This window comes from Corapipo altera, unplaced genomic scaffold (assembly GCF_003945725.1).
Source record: "Corapipo altera isolate COAL_440 unplaced genomic scaffold, ASM394572v1 354, whole genome shotgun sequence".
In the NCBI taxonomy this organism is placed as follows: Eukaryota; Metazoa; Chordata; class Aves; order Passeriformes; family Pipridae; genus Corapipo; species Corapipo altera.
The window spans coordinates 27,508-47,543 of NW_020885020.1; the positions used below are offsets into that span (position 1 = coordinate 27,508).

At 46.2% G+C, this 20,036-nt stretch overlaps 1 long non-coding RNA gene across 4 annotated transcripts in view; it reads left to right on the top strand.

Moving 5' to 3' along the window:
• Positions 1 to 17,118, top strand: part of LOC113959081 — a 42,282-nt gene extending 25,164 nt beyond the window's left edge. For 3 of the 4 annotated variants that reach the window (XR_003531696.1, XR_003531693.1, XR_003531694.1), the window contains exons 3-5: positions 401 to 521; positions 4,799 to 4,933; positions 16,789 to 17,118. This is a non-coding gene — a long non-coding RNA (uncharacterized LOC113959081). The remainder of the gene's footprint in view (positions 1 to 400; positions 522 to 4,798; positions 4,934 to 16,788) is intronic. The other variant, XR_003531695.1, reaches the window with a different exon arrangement.
• Positions 17,119 to 20,036: the final 2,918 nt, after the last annotated feature.

Below are 20,036 nucleotides of genomic sequence, written 5' to 3' on the forward strand. Positions count from 1 at the left end.
GTTGGACCATTGACCCACTGGGGTCCCTTCCAACCTGACCCCTCCCGTGATTCTGTGAAACCGAACCCAGCCAAGGGCTGGAGAAGAGCCCCTGAAATTCTTGAAATCTTGAAGAGCCCTTGAAATTTCTCTTGAAATTCTCCCATCTTAGTCTAGGCTTGGGGATTTGCTGAACTGTAACAGGTAAGGGAGACCAGAGCAAAGGTTGCTGCTACCTGCAAAGCTGCTGTGGAGAGTGGCTCATATCTGAGCTGGAAGCAGGTCAAGGACTGGTGGATCTGTTCCCAGCAGCCATGGGGATGGCCTGGAGGAAGCAGCTGAAAGCAAACAAACACGGGGTTTTTACTGCTTCAGAGAACCGTCTGGGTCACCTCCTTATCTGTGATTTGTGTTTCTCAAGAATAGACTGCTCAACTATCTGGATAAGAGGACTCACCACCTTGGAATTAGAGCTGGGAAACATTTTTGGAAAAACAGAAGAGGTGCTGGAGGAGAATAGTGTTGTCTCTCTGGCCTGGCAGGTTTGTATAGATTTGTTTTTTTCCATTAAGATGAGAAATTGATTACTTTATTTGGAGAGAGGTATTCCTTGGAAAAATCATTATTTGCTCACACACCATGTCCGTGTTGTCCTGTTGCTATGATCCCAAAAGAAACAAACAATTTCCTTGTCAAAAACATACCGCTCTCTCAGCAGGCTGTGCCTAAAAGCTCTGTGTGTCTTCCTCCTCCTCCAGACATGTCTCCCACTTCCTCCTTTAGGCTTTCTGGAGTACTTAAAAGACATGTTGTCTCGTCTTTCTTTCTGTCTGTGGGTCTCAGAGTCAGTCATTAACAGCTTCCAAAGGAAATTGTGTGTTTGTAATGTTCTGGAAGGACAAAGATTTTAGCTCTGGATTAAAACGAGATGACATTTCTACTGACTTTTTTTTTTTTTTTGTTTGACTCTCTAGACTGTATTGCATTTCACTTTTCTCCAAGTGGTACTCCTCACCCCTCATGGACTTTAAAATAAGATGGAAAGAGAAGCATAACAAAGGATAATTGGATTAAAACCAGTGTTTGATTGTGGTAATGTAACATTTCTCTCTGGCCTTAGTCTCTGAATTTATAACTGAGGGACAAGCAGTGCCCAGAGTCAGGGCTAAGTGTGGAGGACAGCAAGGATGTAGCACTGAATCACAGGAGAGAGGCTGTCCCATGGCAGGGTGGGATAATCTGGTCCAGGAGGGAGCACGTGTGCTATCCATGGTGTCTCAGAGCACTGTTACTGCATGGATGATGTTACATTATTGCACGAGTGGTCTATGCTCCTGTGTTTCAGCTCTGTTCTAAGGGCTGACAAAAGGGAGGAATTCTGTGCCAACCACACCTCCCAAAGGACTTCTTAGCTTTTTTATGGCTGGACCACAATGTGGGGCTTCCCCTTTCTAGGGTGGCTGCTGTTTGCTCTGGAATTTCCCAGCATATTCAGGCAGCAATGACTCTGCTTTTGCATGGAAGGCTCAGATCTATTCTCGGTGCACAAACTATGCCCAGCCCTCTGAGAGCTGGGTTTCACTGAGCTGGGTTTCACTGAGCTGCCGTTCACCATTGTGCAGGTCTGTCAGATAGTTGCTGACATCTTTGACTCATGGGGAAAATCTTATTTGTTTTTCAGACTCGTTCTGTGGGCAGCAAAAAAGCACAAATGTAAAGAGATATTGACATTCAGTAGTGCAGCCTGACCCTGCCTGAGCTGCAACAGAAGGAAATTTGCCTTGCCATCAGAGTTATCTGTGTGCCTATTTCCCTCAAACCAAGTGGGAAAACCTTTGGATCCCATTTAACAGGTTGAGATGACTCAGTCACCAAACTTAGACTCCCAGCTGAGCTGGGCACCCTGCCTCAATACGTAGAGTATGTGACACAAAGATTGATTCCTGCTGGCTCACTGACTGGGAATTTTTTTGTAGCATGTTGCAAAATCCTATCCTGTTAAACTCCCTGACAGCTTCTACTCCCTGCTGTGCATTGTGGTGTGAGCTGGACCTTCGTTACCCTCAATGCACAGTGAGGAACGGGCAGATTCTAACCCATCTCAGTCTCCTCCTTATCATTACTGCCAGGTTCTGTGGGACGTTTCTTCAAACATCTTATCTCTTATGAGCTCATCTCTTATGGCCTGCAACAGGGGACAAGATTTTCATAAACCTTTAGCAGCTGTGAGATGTAAGGCAGGACTTTTCCAAAGCACTTACCCTGTGAACTCCACTTCTGTGGAAATAAGAGGTGAACAATCTCGACTTCTGTGAATCCAGGGTAAGAGCAACAATAGGATTTTTGTAAAATCCGACAGATTAAGCCAAGTTTTCAGCACTCACCATCCTGAGTTCTCTTTAAACACAAGAAATTAAATCCCAAACAAGAGCCCCAAGGGAACATAAAATTTTCCCCATGTGTTTCAGCACAGAGCTCCTATGAGCTCACCTGAATGTTCCTACCTCTGTTTATCCTGTAAAATGGATATCAAAGAAATAATCTGAACAAAAGGTGGGCTTTTCAGATAAGTGAATGTGTGATCTTGAGTTAAATGAGCCTTGGTCCTGCAGTATCAGGACATTTTCTGAAAGGCTTCTGCTCTAAAGCAGAGACAGCAACATTACTCTCAGGGGGAACAAGTGTCTCCTAAAATTATCACCAGTAACAACCACAGAGTGGTTTGGGTTGGGAGGGTCCTTAAAGACCATCTTGTTGCATCCCCTGCCATGGGCAGGGACACCTTCCACTAGCCCAGGGTGCTCCAAGCCCTGTCCATCCTGGCCTTGGACACTTCCAGGGGTGGGGCAGACACAGCTTCTCTGGGCAACCTGTGCCAGGGCCTCCCCACCCTCATAGAGAAGAATTTCTTCCTATCCTGTCCCAGAATTCAGTGTCATTAGGCTGTAAATTTAACATATGACCAAAATGAAGTGGGTAGGTTACATTTATCTTATTTTTATTAATCAAGAGATTGGTAATTTCACCTCTTTCAATGACACTATGTGAGACAGACTTGATGTGATAAGCCCTAAACAGGCAGATAAAAGAAGTGAGTGATTCCTGCCCAAAATATTTCTAATGTAAGTAGACCAAGAAGGGTGGGATGAGGGGACATAAAATTATGTGATTTTTTTGAACAATAAGACCCTAAATGGTTACTGGGTTAGAATTCCCACCAGATTTTAGCCCAGGTTGACTCATCTGCCTACAGTTGTCTTCTCCATTGGCTTGAGGAAGGGCAGCCAGCAGGGTATGATGTCATACCACCTCCTTGCTGCTACCTAGCCCAGAGGGCCATGGGTGTGTTTGAATGGGCCCAGTTCTTGGAGAAGGACTGAACTCCAATTCCGCTGCCCTGGCGCCTGTTCCTCGAGTCTCAACTAGAAAATGTTGTGTCCTCTCAAACAGATTTAATACAGCTTTTTCCTGTAGCTTATGAAAGCAATTCAGTATCCTCAACATCATCTGGCTTCACAAAAACACTGAAGTCTGAGTGAAAAGCCCATTACAGCCAACCTTTATTGGAGCTCTCCATCTCCCAGATGGAAGGGCTCCAGCTGTGTAAGGAGGCAGCACTGAGCTGCCTCTCCCTGTGTTCCTGGCTCTGCATGCCAGTGTGGTAAAAATAACCACATTTTCAATCTAATGCAAATATTTGGGGCTTAATTACAGTCTGCTTTGGGGCTTTTCTTCAGCTGAGGCTGAGGAGATATGAAGAATTTGGCTGCTGTTTCCTGCTCCTGCACCACTCAGCCACCCTGAGAGCTGAAGCATCCTGGTGGCTGCTGTGTTTTCAGTGGCTCCTCTGGTAGGAAGGGATTAGAGGGACTTACAGCTGCTTCAATACCCCCTTGTTCCAGGCATGTGCATGTCAGTCCCCAGCAGACCCCATGGCTGTGTGTAGCTGTATATAAAAGAGGGACACTAAAATCTGTTTATAGGCAGTCTGGGCAGCCCATTTTTCGGGCTGGGTTGTTGACTCTTGCCCATCTGATATCATTCAAAGGCTTAGGTATTGCCAGGGAACAAAAATAAGTGCTGTTACTTCCTTCTAGTCAGCAGAATTAACTGTTCTTAAAATGACATTTGCTTTCATGGCAGAAACAGTGCATCCCAAAGGTCCTGTTAATAGTGTATACATGGCTGAAAAGGTGCAAATCTGGATTTTCTTGGGTTTATGGTGATGGAAACAGAAATATGAAGGCAACAAAGCTGCCAGAGAGCCTTCAGCTCTGTCTGGCACTTATGTTCATCTCTATTAAAAGAACTTGCAGAAATTATAAGGGAAGGAGACAAAAGGCAGCCCTGTTAACACCACGGGTTCTTCCTTTTCCGTGGTAGAGTCTTGGAAAGGCCCTTCCCTCCTCCTCCTCATCCCAGCTTGTCTCAGGAGTATTTGCTTTGTTAAATAGAAACTCTTCTGTTTCCTGTCTGTTGGTTTTTGGAGTCAGTTTTTAAGCCCTGAATCACTCTCTGGGGATGTGCACTGGAAAACTGATGGGAACCGATTTCCTATCAGCAGCTGAGATGCAATTCTTGGCTCCCCTTTCCTAGGGAATCACAGTGTGCAAACCTGGACAGCATCATGTGTACAGTGGAAGAGACCAGGCACCTCTTGAGGGCTGAGTGTGTGAAATCCTGAGGCAAATACTCATTGCAAAGTCAGGGCACGAGGGAGGTGGGAGGGGAAAATATCAGCTCATAAAGCTTTGACTGCTGGCTCAGGAGAAGGGAAAGGAATACATAAAAAGTGAGTATAGGTCTGCTTCTTTTCTAGGTCACAGCTGAAATTAATCATGAGAGATTTAGCACTGAAGTGGAGGAGAAAGCTGAAAAACTAGGAGAGGCACTGCTCGAACACTGGTGAGCCCAATGTATCTTTACAAAAAGAAAGATGGAGGATTTGCTCTCTGTAAGGTCACACAGCCATCACAGAGTGGTTTGGTTTGGCAGGACCTGAAATCTCATCTTGTTCCACCCCCTACCATGGGCAGGGACACCTTCCACTAGCCCAGGTTGCTCCAAGCCCTGTCCAACCTTGGACACTTCCAGGGATCCAGGGGCAGCCACAGCTTCTCTGGGCAACCTGTGCCAGAGCCCCCCCACCCTCCCAGGGAAGAATTGCTTCTTAATATCTAGTCTAAATCTGCCCTCTATCAGTCTAAAGAATCACAGAATCACTGAGGTTGAAAAAGCCCTCCCAGCCCATGGAGTCCCCGCTGTGCCCCATCCCCACCTTGTCCCCCAGCCCAGAGCACTGAGTGCCACGGCCAGTTCTTCCTTGGACACCTCCAGGGATGGAGACTCCACCACCTCCCTGGGCAGCCCCTGCCAAGGCCTGACCACTCTTTCCAGGGAGAAATTCCTCCTGATGTCCAACCCGACCCTCCCCTGGCACAGCCTGAGGCTGTTCCCTCTCCTCCTGTCCCTTGTTCCCTGGGAGCAGAGCCCGACCCCCCTCTGGCTCCCCCCTCCTGTCAGGGAGTGGGAAAGAGCAAAAAGGTCCCCCCTGAGTCTCCTTTTCTCCAGGCTGAGCCCTCCCCAGCTCCCTCAGGAGACAGAGCTGAACTCCCCCCACAGCTGCTGTAATTCCTTTAACTGCCCAAGTCCCTCTATGGTGGCTACTTCTCCCACTGAAGGAATGCTGAGAGCTGCTCTCTGGGTGCACCTCTTGGCTTACCATAGTGGCCATGGTGCCTTGATTGCACTGTTAGAATATAGGTTAATTGGAACCAAATGGGGCTTTGCTTGTAGAAAAGATTTTTCTGTACCATGACAGTAGTAGTAATCTCAGAAATATTCCTGGAAAGGTCGTGTTTTTCTCCCAGATCAGAACGTGGGCAGAGAATGGCACTCTAGAGACAATATCTGAGTCAATCCCAACTCTTTGTGGGGTTTGGGAAACCTTCTTTAAAGTGCTTCTCAGTGTCATTGGATGCATAAAGCAAAATTTATGCTGCTCTTCAGGTTAGCGCTGCACGTGCTCCCTTTGCCTAACTAGAAAATTTATCCCAGACCTGAAAGAAAACCCTTCCCTGATGTAGATAAATTCCTTTCTAATAAAAGCACATGTTCTTATTCTGAAAGAAACCAAGATTTATCATGAGGTGAGTGGGAGAAAACTGCATTCAAAAGTGCACAGCAAGAAACACATCACAAGAATATAGGCAGAGTAGTTATCAGCAATTAGAACAGTTACTTGGAGGGCGCCCTGAAACAGCAAAAGAGCTTCTTTATTTGTGATATGTTGATTAATGATGTGCTAATAGCTGAGGCATGCCTGTAATAACTAATTGGTTTTCAGAAAACTAAGCAGAGCCAGGGTCCTCTTTGGGCTGAAAGGGCATTTACAGCTTCCCAGGAAGGCAGGCAGTGGGATTGTACCCAGCAGATCCTGGGAGTCACAACCATGGTTCAGCAAAGCCCAGAAAGCACATGCCTAACCCTGCCCTTCCTCCATAAAACTTGTGATACATATTGACAAGGCAGAGCAAAAGAAATATTGGATTAAAGGGGAAAAGCCTGAGTTGGCCAAGTCAGGCAGGAGGCCTGTGTTCAAGCCAGGAGCTGAAATCACCTCTCCTGAGGACGCTCTTTGCCGTCACTGCTAAAGGCAGAGATGACCTCCCCAGCTCCCTGGGTGAGATCCCAAGCTCCACAGGACCTGCCACTTGGACCCAGCTTCTTGCTGGTTGGCCCTCAATCTTCTTTCCAAGGGGACCACGAGCATCACAGTCCCACAATCTGCTTTCCAAGGGGGCATAAGCATTGTGGGGAAATGCTGGCAGAGGGCTTTTCCCATTGAAAACAACAAACAAAACCCACCAAAAGAATCCCCAAACAAACAAACAAAACCACAACCCCCTCCCAAGAAAACCCACCCCCCAAAAAAAACCCCCAAAAAAACCAACAAAAAAACCCCAAAAAAACCCAAACAAAACCCCCAAGCTACTACCAAAAACCTTCCTGAGGCTTTTTTACCACAAACTCATGAAGAAGTTTAATGCCGTGGTGCAGGACTATGTTGTGCAGCATGGTCTGAAAGGTGGGGAGGAGAAGGAGAGCAAGAATTAATCCTGTGGCATGTGGTGAGCAAGATGTTCACCTTGCAGACAGATGCTTTTCAGCAGTTAGTGGGGATGCAGTCCCTGCCTAACTGTATTTACCCAGTCCCTGACCTTTTAGATCAGTGGGAAGAGTCCCAGGCAGTCAGCAGACTTGGGAAAAAAGCCCCAAATGACAGAGAAATTTAGACTTTGAGAGTTTTGAACTGTGATTGCTTTTTGAGTCATGGCTGCGGGTATTTTTCTCTCTGTGCAGCTGTTGGGAGAGCTGTGGGTGGCTACTGGGAGATGATTGAATCCATGTGACATCCCTGGGGTAAAAAAGCTCTGTGGTGAGGCCTTACAGCAATCCTAACAACCAACAATTCTGAGAGGCAGGACTGAATCTGGGAGAGCAGGCATTGGCTCTGTTGTTGAATTCCTTGAGTAGTTTGGGCAGTCATAGCACCCACTGCCCCCAGTGTTATGTGAGAGGTCAAAGGGAGAGGTTGTTGCTCCCAGAAAACTGCTTACAAAAGAAATGAGAAACAGAAATAAAGGGGCTGTTGAAAATTTGAAACATTACAACAAACAGGAGGATTGTTCAAATGTGGGTGCTGAAGGCTCCTCTAGCTGCTTTTAGGTGCCTTCTCAAATGAGCTGGCCATCTGAGAAAGGTTTTAATGAGGTGAAATGGAACTAATCTGCTCCAGAAGTTAGGACCAAGGATGACTGCATCCTTGTAAGTCCTATAGCAGTGGTACAGAGGAAAGAGAGGCCCTTAACTTCTGCCTGCTGTCGGGCTGCAGCTCAGGAAGCTGCACGGCTGTGCTGCTCACAGCTGCTGGCTCCTCTCTCTTCCCTGCTCTGCTTCTAAGAGGGGTCAGAACCAGGGCAGTAGTCAAAGTGCCAGAAAGAAGTTTCAGTGGTGATAACCATAGTTTCTACTTCATCTGCAAAGCTGAAAATGGAGAGAGACCAAAAAAAAGTCTGAAGCGCCACAATGATAAAAATAATCCCAATTCCCTCACAGTCAGTCTCATCCCACCCCACCCTTTATTTCTTCTCCAGCAGGAAAATCTTTCCCCAGGATTGCTGGTACCCTTTGGAGGACAGATCCAGTGCAGGAGTCATGCTGGGGGTCAGAGAGATGGTGTGAAGGGCTGGGCTGGGATGTGGGTTTCTTTCAGGACAGTAAGTTCAGCTCATGGTCTGCCAGAGTTTTTTCCATGCAACCTCAAGCCTACCTTTTAAACTCCTCTCTGATTCAATTTTCCTGCAAGTAAGTGGGGTAGTACTTTTCAGCTGTTTGGATTGTCAGCTCTCTAGAAGAGAGGTTGTTCCACCTCCTGGTCCTGGCTGTAGCTGCTCCCTTTCAGTGAGAGAACGAGCACACATCCTCCTCTCTCTGCTCAGGACCAGCTAGATCTTCCCCTTTGGGTTTCCCATCAGTCAAATCCTATCTCCAAATTGCCCAATGTGAAAGCACACCATGTGTTGTACCTGTCAAAGCATGAAGCAAAGCTCAGCTTCATGCAAACCCATTGCCTGAGCTGGAGAGGAGCAGGGCAGCTTCTCCTCCACGTCCTGCTGCTGCCCAGCACACATTAGCCAGGCATTTACAAAAAGCCTTGGGACAGTCTCTGCTCTGAGGAGGAGCTCCCTGAAGGTTGTGTCCCAGCCTACAGTGGGTCCCTCTGGACTGCTGGGCTCTCACTAGCAGGGCTTGGCAGTAGGACACTCTGAACAGATCCTGCAAACTTTTCTCTTTTTGTGTTTGTTTTTTTTTTTTTTTACAAGCAGGGCAAGACCATCTGTTATGCTCTGAGGTCATTAATGATTTCCAGGATTGCCAGGAAATAGAAAATACTTCTGCAGCATACGACATGTGGGGCAAACAAATATTGTCCATACATATGCAAGAACACAGAGCAGGGTGTAGGATTTTATGAAATATTACAGTGGAGCGGCTTCCAGCGGTTTTGCCTGAGGAAGCTGCACAGCTGGTCCGGGCTGCTGAGCGCTGGGGAGATGAGCCGGATTTGCATGACAAAGGCAAAAACATCGCAGTGGTCTGTGACCTTTTCCTTGGTGTGCCACGCAGGGGTGCCTTCCCTGGGAAGGGATTGCCTCCACCTGCAGCCAAGGATCTCCAAGGTGTTACCCTGGCACTCAAACCCACCACTTACCTGGAGAGCTTGGTGTTTTGGGCTGTAGCCCAGAAATCCAAATGAAACCCTGCTGGAGCCATTGGGAATGTTCCCATGAAATGCTCAAGGGTTTGCCTTGGATTTCATTTGCTTTCTGCAAATGTGATCCAAAGGGAGTGGAATGACTCTGCTTTGGGATACTCACGCTACCCCTTTGAGGAGTGTTTCAGAGGTTGGGAAGAGCTGGTCTCCAAGCAGAAAGTGGGGCCCTACCAGGAACACAGGGGGCCCCATGGATCTAATCCCCCCAGAAGCCTTATTGAAGCTCTTGTATGGGGCAAGGCCACTTAGTGCTGCTGTCAGGCACTCGTAAACAAATCCTTCCTGGCCCATAAAGCAGCTGAGAGTGCTCAGAGGAGAGCTGGGATGTGCTGCTGTAGTTTGGCAACGGGCAAGCAACATCAGCCATTGGCTTCTCTGGGACAGGCAGGATGAGGCTGTATTCATGGATCAGTTATCAGGAGTCTGGCTCAAGTGGGAGGCAGAAAGGCTTGTGATAAAATTGTCTGGATGTTTCATCTGCAGCCAGGAAAGGGAGCTTAATTTTCCTAGCATGGCGTGGGTTTCCCAGGCTTTGACACAACAGTTCTTGTTTTGACATTGTCAAAACATTTCGTTTTTCTATGCTGCTTTGCCTTTTTGATGGAGATGCTTTTATTAGAATCTGACTTCAGTATGCTATAGACCATGCTATTTTTATAGTATATTAATAGTCTGATTTATTGTTTTACTGTTATTGCAACAAATTATCTCCACATCATTAAGAAGAAGAGATTTTATGCTATCAGAAAAAGAAATCAGCATTGCTAGAACAAACTACATTGATATTTCAGGTGGGTTTCAGGGGTTTTTTTGTGGTTTGTTTGGGGTTTTTTTAAGTAATTCACCAATTAATTTCCACAATGCTGTTTTTATTTAATTTGCCTTTCTAAGAGCTTATACAAAAATATTGAGGTTTTCCAGAGAACAAAAACTACACCTGCCAGCCCACCTGAGTGTGATTCTTTTTGTAGGGATAAGCAGGCATTCATTTCACTGGTGTGAGAGTTCCTTTGTAAACCTATTTCATGATCCTTGTGGTCTGGCAATAAGAACCTGCAATAATTTAACATTACTGATTTTATAATATGTTATTACATATACTTGACTTACAAAAGCACCCAGGGGGTTTTCACTGAATGCCATACAGAGTCAGAGACAGATTGTTAATCCTCCTATTTTACATGTGGAGAACCCGGGAATGGAGAGAGCAATTATTTTCCAAAGTTGGTGCAGGGAATTAAAGGGTGATAAAACCTTTGTCCCAGAACTCCCACGCAGCATCAGGACCCCCAGCAGTTCCAACAGGTCCTACCTCTGCTTTCCATTCTGTCTTGCCAATGTTTTTTCCAGATCCCAGCCTTCTATAGAGAACTTGTAAAGCTCTTCCAGGAGCATCCACTCTGTCCTGTTTTAAACTGTGCTGTGTCCTTGAGGAAACAGAATTTTCCCTCCCTCTCTTTTAAACTTGTGGTATTTTCAGCTGTAGCATCACAGGAAATTATTTGGTATGATCCTGCGTAAAACTGTTTTCTCAACAGCTTCATGCCATCCAAAATTCTTACTTTCTGAAGGTTATCCCAGGAGTGATGGTTAGGACATGCATACTTCTGAATTTACTCAGAATTAGAAGCTTACCAGGGTTATTCTAAACTTAAAAGCCGAATTCGAGAGTAATAAAGGGCTTAAGCAGCCTATTGTGGTTTGATGGTCCTGCTCAGGTAGGTAAGTGTATCCTTGCACATCCAGATTTCACTGCAGCCTTTTCACTCCATCAGGGTGAAACTGGATGGAATGGTGAGGACTGGCCAGTCGGATTGCAACGGGAGGGTTGGGATTGTAATATTTGTGGGATGCCCAAGCAGGAATCTGGTGCAGTGGAGTCTGGCTTGAAGTGGAGACTGCAGCTCCTGCCCTCCCCGGAGCAGTGCCTTCAGTCCCCTGGAAGGAATTAGAGGGAGTTACTCGCTGAACTCTCAACACTGCCAGTGCTTTAGGGAAGATTTACACAGAGGGTGACTGGAGACAGAACTCCCCTGCAGCAGAGTGTAGAGCTTTCAAAATGTTCTAATCATTCCCCTATTCAAGGAAACCTGCCTGAGGCTTCCCCAGTTTAAATTCCAGATTGCCATGGAAATCCTGGGGTCTGGGGACATTTCACTCTGGCGTTTGTGCTTTGTGATGTCTTGCCTTTATTCAGCAGCATTAGATGCTCCATGTAAAGCAAATCCTAAAGTGAAAGATCTTAGAAAAGGGTTTGCCCTTTCTCTGTATTGAGGAATACAGTCCATCCTCCAGCTTTTCTTCATATTGTGGTTACCCGGGCTTAGAATAAACAGTCTGTTTTAAGACAACATGATAACTTGCAGCTTGCCAGGGAGCTGCTTCCTTCAAGTCTCACCTACCAAATGTTTGGGCCAGGTCACCTCCTGTCTTTATGTTGTTTGGTTGGTTTTTTTTAGCATTCTCTGAGCTTTCTAGGAAACAATTCGTGTTACAAGGTTCTCCAACCAAATGTAGCTCTAACTCCTACACTAAAAACGCTTTTGATGTGCTGTTCAAAGTAAACCCATAGAAACAGGGTTCTGTTAATAAAACTGGGGAGAAACAAGAGGTCGAGTGATGTAAGTAAATAGACCTTTCCATCTCTTTGGCGCTCCTATTCAAAGGCATGAGGAATTTATCCTGACAAAAACACTAGTTTTAACTACGGAGATTGTTCTTTGAGCCACAAAGGACTCCTTCATGCTAGTGGATTGCATAGCAACACTTACCCACATCTTTCCAGTGCTCCCAAATGTATCTGGGAATAACTATTTTTTTTTCTTAATATACCTTTCCATCAAAAGAAATAAATGCCAAACCTCTATGTTTAATCCTTTGGTGACCTCTAGACTTGTGACAGCTTTAGTATGTCAGTAGCAGAATCATTTGTAACAGGAGATGAATGGTCGTTGTTTTTATTTATCACATAATAAAAACTTACACTGGGCAGTTCTTGTGGTAATACAAACGCTCTCGTTTGGGCAATAGGGAAATGCAGTGAATTTAAAAGAACTTCACCTGGCAGCCTTTTGAGAGGTGTGCAGGGCTTTTGAAGCTTCACACAGAGGTGAAGGTCAGTCCATACCTAAGTCCTCGACTTTTTTTGGTGTTTCTTAGCTTCAAATATCACTTCTGAATAGAAACAGAGGTATTTATTCTGAGGAAGAGGCGAGGGTTTGCACAGGATATCAGCTGGCCAGGGCTATCTTTACCCAAGGAACCTCTGTTTCTAAAATCTGCTGGGTTTTGTTGGGTTTTTTTGATCCCCAGAGGGAAATCCATGTTATTACTTTCTTTTGCACATAGCCCAGTGCTTTTAGCTGACTTTCCACCCTGCCAGTCACATAACTGAGATGATGCCAGTACACAAAATACCACATCTTGCAGAAAACTTATGCCTCAGACATTTCATATGGGAGCACCACACGTGAGGGTTATCTGGAAGAGCTACTGCCTGCCTTTGGGATGTCTGCCCTGGACATTTGGAATGGGGTAAGATTTACCTACTGGGCTGGCTTCCCCTCTTCTGTGAGGTTTTAATCAGCTGTATCTCTGTCCTGTTTTCAGATTGGTGCCACCAAGAGAAGCATCTGCCTTAGCTGATGGGAAGAGCTGCATTGCTGTACCCAACAGCAATGACCTCTTCCATCTTAATGCAACTCATTGTGGGAAACCTTTACTGATGGCATCACACCCTTGTTTTCACCAGGATGGGAGGTAAGGAGGATGACTATGGTTGAAAATCTCATTTCACATGGCCCACCCAACCCTGTGGTTTGTTTCTCCACCTCTTGTCTCAGTAGCCTTGAGCTGCTTCTTGGTGTGGGGACTGCCAGTGGTGATGGAGAGATGTGCTCATCTCTTGCCAAAGACGTTTTTCGTGTGACCACAAACCCAGAGCAATCCTGTAATGCTCACTGTTCCCTGCCACTTCCTCTCTCCTCCCAGTGTCCAGAAGTGACCTCGCAGAGGCCATTTGCAGGTTTTTCAGGCCTCCAGCAAGGTTATTGAGCCAAATAATTTGGCTTTCTCTCCAAGTCTTGCCTCTAACTGAAATACCTCAGCATGGACAATGTGTCAGCTGTGTGGGCCTTCAGCCTGGCAAAACACGGGTTGTGTGCAAGATTCTGGGTGCCCTGAAACCTCAGTCCCGCTGTTCCCATGTAACCTGAACTTATAATTTCTATCAAGGGAGCTTTGAATTAAGAGGAGCCTGTGGTATTCTTTAGGGATGAAAAGGAGGATGTCAGAAACCCCAAGCTGGCCCCAGCCTGTTGGATATCCAATAAGTACTGGCTGATGGGAAGAGAGGACGTGGGATAGTCTCTGTGGGGACCTTCTCCCTTCTTTCCACTCCTTTGGCTCTTTGCCTTTTGCCAACACTTTCCATATCTGTCATCCTGGTGACACTCTTGCCAAATTTCTCCCTTGGTGAACAGACACGGTCATCAGACTCACCGAGCAAAAATCTTGCCCTGGTTTGGCTCAGGCCCTAACTGGTCACTGTTCCCAGCCCTCCCCCAACCCCTGCAGAGATTTCCATGCCCACAGACGCCTACGGCTCTTTCAGGCTTCCAAGCAGCCCTGTGAACCAGTTACATCCCCATGTTCCAAGGGTTTTCCCTTTCCTCCAAATGACTCACGGCATACGGGGATAAGAGGCCCTTTCTTCTAGAAAGCTCCCAAACACATTGGAGATGTTGCAGAGAAGGACAAAAGTCATCTGGAAATTACTGTGTTGTTGGTAAAAAATGCAAAATATTGCAAAGTGGGACTTGTCTTCCCAAGGGAATGGCAGGCTGTCTCAATCCCTCCCACCTATCTTTGGACAGATTGACTCACCCTGTGAGGCTTCTTCTTTCTCTTTCCATCAGACACAGAGTCTTACATGCCTAGCTTAGGTGAGCATTTAACTTGGAGGACCTTTGAAGGACTCTACATTGTTTTAATTTCTCTTTTCAGGAGGGTTTGGTGCACTCTGTAAGTCAGATAGTGTGTGAAATGGGTGTTCAGAAATACTGAACCATAGCCTCAGCTCAGCCTAGCACAAGGCACAGAGAAGTAAAGGGCATTAGGAGCTTGCCCAGGCTTTTTTTAGACTCCTTAGCTTAGTGGGTGAGGATGGAAAGAAAACAGCCACTGGGGTAGATGAGTGGAAAATGAGCATTCAGGGACACTGGGTATCACTAGTCCCACTCTGTGAGGGAAGCACAGATAGAAGCTTCCCTGGTTTGTGAAACTCCAGACTTGGAGTCTTCAGTTATGCTGGAAAAACCTGTTATATCCGTGACGAGTCTCAGAAGTGCAAATATATTCACCCATTGTGGGTCTCTTCACTGCCAAGTGGTACCTCAGTGGGTTGGTAGTAGCCCAGCTGCTGAGCAGTGACTTGTGTTTTAATCATAAAATAAATCATAGAATCATAGAATAGTTTGGGTTTGAGGGGACCAGAAAGCTCATCCAGTTCCACCCCCTTCCACCACACCTTCCTCTATCCCAGGTTGCTCCAAGCCCCGTCCACCCTGGCCTTGGACACTTCCAGGGATCCAGGGGCAGCCACAGCTTCTCTGGGCAACCTGTGCCAGGGCCTCCTCACTCTCCCAGGGAAGAATTTCTTCTGTAATGCAGTACAAGAACAGAGTAAAAAAAGTAAAACTTCTTGTTTTAAGCCAGGCACAATTATCTGGGCACATACAAGTGATGTTTGGAGATTTGGGGTTAACGTGTGTATCTGAAGGCAGTTTTTGGATTTAAAGATCGGTTCTGTATGCTGATGGGAGGAGGCTGATTTATTAAAGATACTTTTCCCATCATTTTTCATACTTTTGTGACTGCACATCCCTACTGTCTTAAAGAACAGCCATCACTTCAGCTGTTACATCATGAGCTTGATATCTCTCCCTGGGAAAAGAAACACTTTTTTAGGGAAAAAAGAAAAGGGATGGGAGAAAAAAAAAAGAAAGAAGGAAGTGTTTGCAGAAGTTCAGAAAGCCTCAGATTCCTCTGGGGTCCCCAGCTGTGCTGTATGTTGTCCCAGCTGACCGCCAGATATTTCTGCTCTGCACATTAATGCAGTCACAGAGAGATCAAAGCAGCTGCCCTGAGAGTGCTTTGGGCCAAGTGTGGGTGTCCTACCTCTGAACAGCCCTGAGCCCCGAGCTCCCAGCCCTTTATTCCTCCCTCCTTACGGGCCTGGGGCTGAGCACAGGCTCTCTGGAGCTCACTGTGGCAGTGCATTAAGTGATGGACAAATCTTCCAACGCCTCATGGTCCCGCTGGCCTGGAGGTCAGATCTGCTGCTGGACCATTTCAGGTGATGGAGTGATTTTCTTTCCATGTTGAGAGCAAGAAGGGCAGTACTTCTCTGATGGTCCCATCATACCACATGTGCTGTGCTACCACTCTTCACTGAGGTGCCTCCTCTGGAGACAAATGCTGGTGTGTGGCCAAGCACTGATGACCTTGGGACAGCCCAACTAATCCAGTGTTTTAGGAAGGCTCTGCCAGATTTGTTGTCCCCTGGGGTTGGTTTACTACTCTGATGTTAACTTGGTCCAGCCACTGGCAGGAAGCCAGGTTTTGGTAGGTGACATCTGCAAGCAGAAACCCTTGTCACAGCCCCCTGCTTTCCTGATGTCCCTGAGGAAAGTCTCTGTGGGGCTGTGACTGTGCAGGGGAGCAGGGCTGTGTGCTGCAGCACCCTTGGGGGGGTCTCTGCAAGGTGGCAAGTTCTGTCCAGACCCAGTATTCCAGCACTGGAACAGGCTGCCCAGGGATGTGATGGAATCACCACCCCTGGAAGTGCTCAAAAGCAGTGTGGATGTGGCACCTGGGCACATGGTTTAGTGGTGAACGTGGCTGTGCTGGGTTAATGGTTGGACTTGATGATCTTGGAGATTTTTTCCAACCTTAATGATTGTGATTTGTCACTGAAGAAGCACTGCATGGCAGAAGTGCAATAAAATGAGTGCCTGACATATCACCCTTGATGAGGTGAGGATGTAGGGGGCTGGGCTGACCTGGACTGGCCATGCACATGGTTTACCTGCTTCTTACATCTCTGAGTTTGTTGCTGCTGTGAGTGGCAATCACATTTCCTCCTGCCCCTGTGTTATTCACTGTCCCTCAGCCTTCTGTGGGGTTTTGTGTCTTTGTTGGGGGACTCTTTCTTTGTACAACCTCTTGTGGTTGCTTGTTATGCAGCTCAGATCAAAACCTTGTCACCAACCCAGTAAATTGTCTGAAACAGTATTTCACATTTGCACGGTATCTTTTCACTCTATGAAGGAGATGGTTCTGGAATCATAGAATCACAGAATGGTTTGGGTTGGAAGGGACTGTAAAGATAATTTTAGTTCCAACCCTCCTGCCCTGGGCAGGGACACCTTCCACCAGAATCAGTCCTCGTATCTTGCCTTTCTCTTTTTAAGTGTTTTTAAGGAACCATGACTGAACATAAAGGGAACAGGGAGATCTGCTGCAAATTGAAAATACTGGAGACAGTAAAGTGTGTTGTGCAAGGGCTTCTGTTGGCCAGAAGAAGTGAAATAACAGCTCACTTCCTAAAATGGAGATATCCCCACATTGTGTTCCTGGCTGAGGAGAGCAGTACTATTTGCCATAGATCTGACAAGTACCAGGGCATTTTGTACCCTATAAAATTCCTATAACTTACCTGAAACTGCCAATAAATTGACTTAAACCTAAAGAGTGTATCTTCCTTGAAAAGAAGCCACTGTTCTGTGTTATTTTTTTGTTTGTTTGTTTGGGGTTTTTTTTGCTGGTTAGTCTGTTACTGCTTATATTGCTCCCAGATTCCCTGGGGTTTAAATGTTTCGGGCATGTTGTTAGAACAACGAATTAAAATTGGAACTTGGAAAATCCTATATTTGGAATTTATTTGCACAGTTAAGCAGCAAAAGACTGTTCCTTGAAAGGGGAGAGCAGTCAAGGTCCACCCATGCAGTGTGGGGAAAATGACTGGTAGGCGACAGTGGAGGAAACCCAAATATACCATGGGACTCCTCACCCTGGGAATGATCCATCATTCCATCCAGAGGAGCAGGTAGCTTCCCTCTCTCTGTTTGGGATCCTAAGATTGCAGGTTTATTTTGATTTTAATTTTAACTTCACTCACCATTTAAGCCTTCCCCAAGACTTTGGGCAACGTGACTTTCCCGAAACCTGGGGTGCTGCTCATGTTCTTCTATGACAATTTTTACCTCTTCTTTTTTTTTTTTTTTTTTTCTCCCCCTTAAATGGCTACAGCAGGATTGTATCATGAAGATGTTTCCAGGTAAGTTATTTAGCCAGATAGCACATTTGTTTAGCAGTAGCTCTGGACACCAGTTCCTTCCAGATGTCCTTGAAGCTGGCAGTGTCTTGCTCACAGTGCATTCATCGTGCGGCCTCTGCCCTACCAGAGCTTGTGGACAGCATTTGTCCTGATGTTGCTTCCAAAGTATCTGAGCATTTTTATCCATTTAAGGACTAGGGACTTGAATTGCTTCTCCTTCCATATGAGTTTCCCCATAGTTTTAGCCATTTGACCAATGCAAGCTCTTATTTTGTAGCGAACTTTTTTCCACATTCATTTGTTCTTTCCTGTTACAACTTGCCCAGCCCCTCACCACTTCAGAATTTTCTCTGCCACACATTTTCTTCCTAAAAGCTCCTTGATGGTATCTGTGGACCTGTTGTCTTGGCTTTCTGGAGCAAAACTCCTCTCTTTTGGGATGCATCATGTGGAGTTTCACTGCTTTCCCCCACAGTCCAGCTCAGCTTGGCCTTTCATATTTGTTCGTCCTTCGAGGGTCTCAGCCCTGCTTGTTATCACCCACCTCTTACCCCTCCTAGGGTCTGGCCCACCATGTGGCTCAGAGGAGATTTTCAAGACCTTTAAAAGTCTTCAGAAAAGAGGTTTTTACAGAACTGATGAAAATTGCATCCAGTCCACGGCTTCTTTCCACAACTTAGTTTCAGAACCAAATCCGGCACCAGCCCAGCCCAAGCTGCACATCATGCTTCCACACAGATGTGTCCTCTGGCATGTCAGGTGTGGATGTCCAACTAAATTAGAGCTAGTTAGCAAATCACCCAGTTTCACTGTTCTGTTGCACAGCTCTCATTTGCTCCTGTCCTGAATGTGTGAGCAAAATAGAAGCAAATCTAAAGAGATGTAGTTGAGCTGCTTCTAGCAGGGTGCAGGTAAGGAGCAGAGGTAGGGATGTCAGGACCAAGAGGGACCACATGACTGCTTCCACTTTATGGTTCCACTTATTTTAAGACCAGGGATCAGGAACAGGGATATTTGTTCCATGAACACATTAGTTGAGTCATTCATGCACATCTGACCCTGATTACTGAAGTCATTCTATGGATTAACCCATTATGTATCTCTAGGGATAGATATATACACGTTACATAAAGTCAGTGTAGTTTTTCAGCAGAAAAAAGGGGCAAAGTCCTGCCCTGATCCATGCAATGGACATTTGCAGCCGTGACTTCCAGCACAGTGACCTGGGCATGGAGCTGAAGGGTAGAGGAATGAAGTTTGGTGTGCAGAAATCTGAATTTCGGCTGCCCTTGCTCTGGGGCAAGAGTTCATTTCAGCCCCCTTTGAGCACTACGTGCAGTAGAGACTGGTTCAGGTGGTGTCAGCAGGCCAACTAGGAATTCCTGCTCTAAAAACAAGGGAAGCATTGAGTGGGTTTTTCTTTTGCTTTGTTCTTTCTTTCAGAAGAAATAAAAATGAGAGTGAAAGCCATAGCAGTCACTGGGATTGTGGAGCTGTCCACTTTTCATACACGGGTCTGGGATCTGCCCTGAAATCCCAGCCCGTGGGGAGTTCCCAGTCCTTCCTGGGAAAGGATTCACAGATATCAAATTCAGTATGAGATTCAGTATGAAACCCCTAACACTGAAGGGAATAAATTAAAGAAAGATGACATGAGTTTTTCCTTAAAAACCCCCTATGTTTAAGGTAACATCAGGATTTTCCTGAGGTTTGAATCAGTTTATTTTGGAAGAGCTGAGGCAGAGATGGAAGAATAGCTTCCCTAGGGGCAGTGGCAAGGAAGGAGCAGGAGATCAGAGGGGTCTGAGGTCTCCAGCATCAGCTGCTCTGAGAAGGGAGGATCATTGCCATTTCCTTGAGGCAGAGCTCAAGGAAACTGAGAAAGGTGGGAAATACCCTCTAACAAAAAGTTCTTTTCAAAGTCTTCAACTTGTGGTTTTTTCCTATGTTCAATCCTTTGGCCTGAAACTGCAGGTTTTTGGAATGGGAGGTTCCTTTTATTTGACTGGGAAGGTGAGTGTGTGGCTAACAGGATTCCTGGGACAAATGTGTCTCCAGCCTGTTAGCTCTGGGTTGGGATTCAGTCCATCAACTGTCTTTGAAAGCGCTTGTTTTCATTTCTGTCCTCCTTGGCACAGGAGGGACACAGACCATGACTAAACTTTTCTGGCTTCTGTGCCAGTGCAATCATGTGAGAGGATCAGGACTGAAGAAAATACCGAGGCCTCGCATCTGAAATAGGAGGGACTTTTGCATTATCAGATGAAAATGAGCAACCTCAGGCAAAAATCCAGGAGAAAGATGTTTCTCTCTGAGGGACACAAACCACCCAGCAGCACTTCCCAGCACTGGTCAGAAGCAACAGCAAGAGCAAAGGGTGGA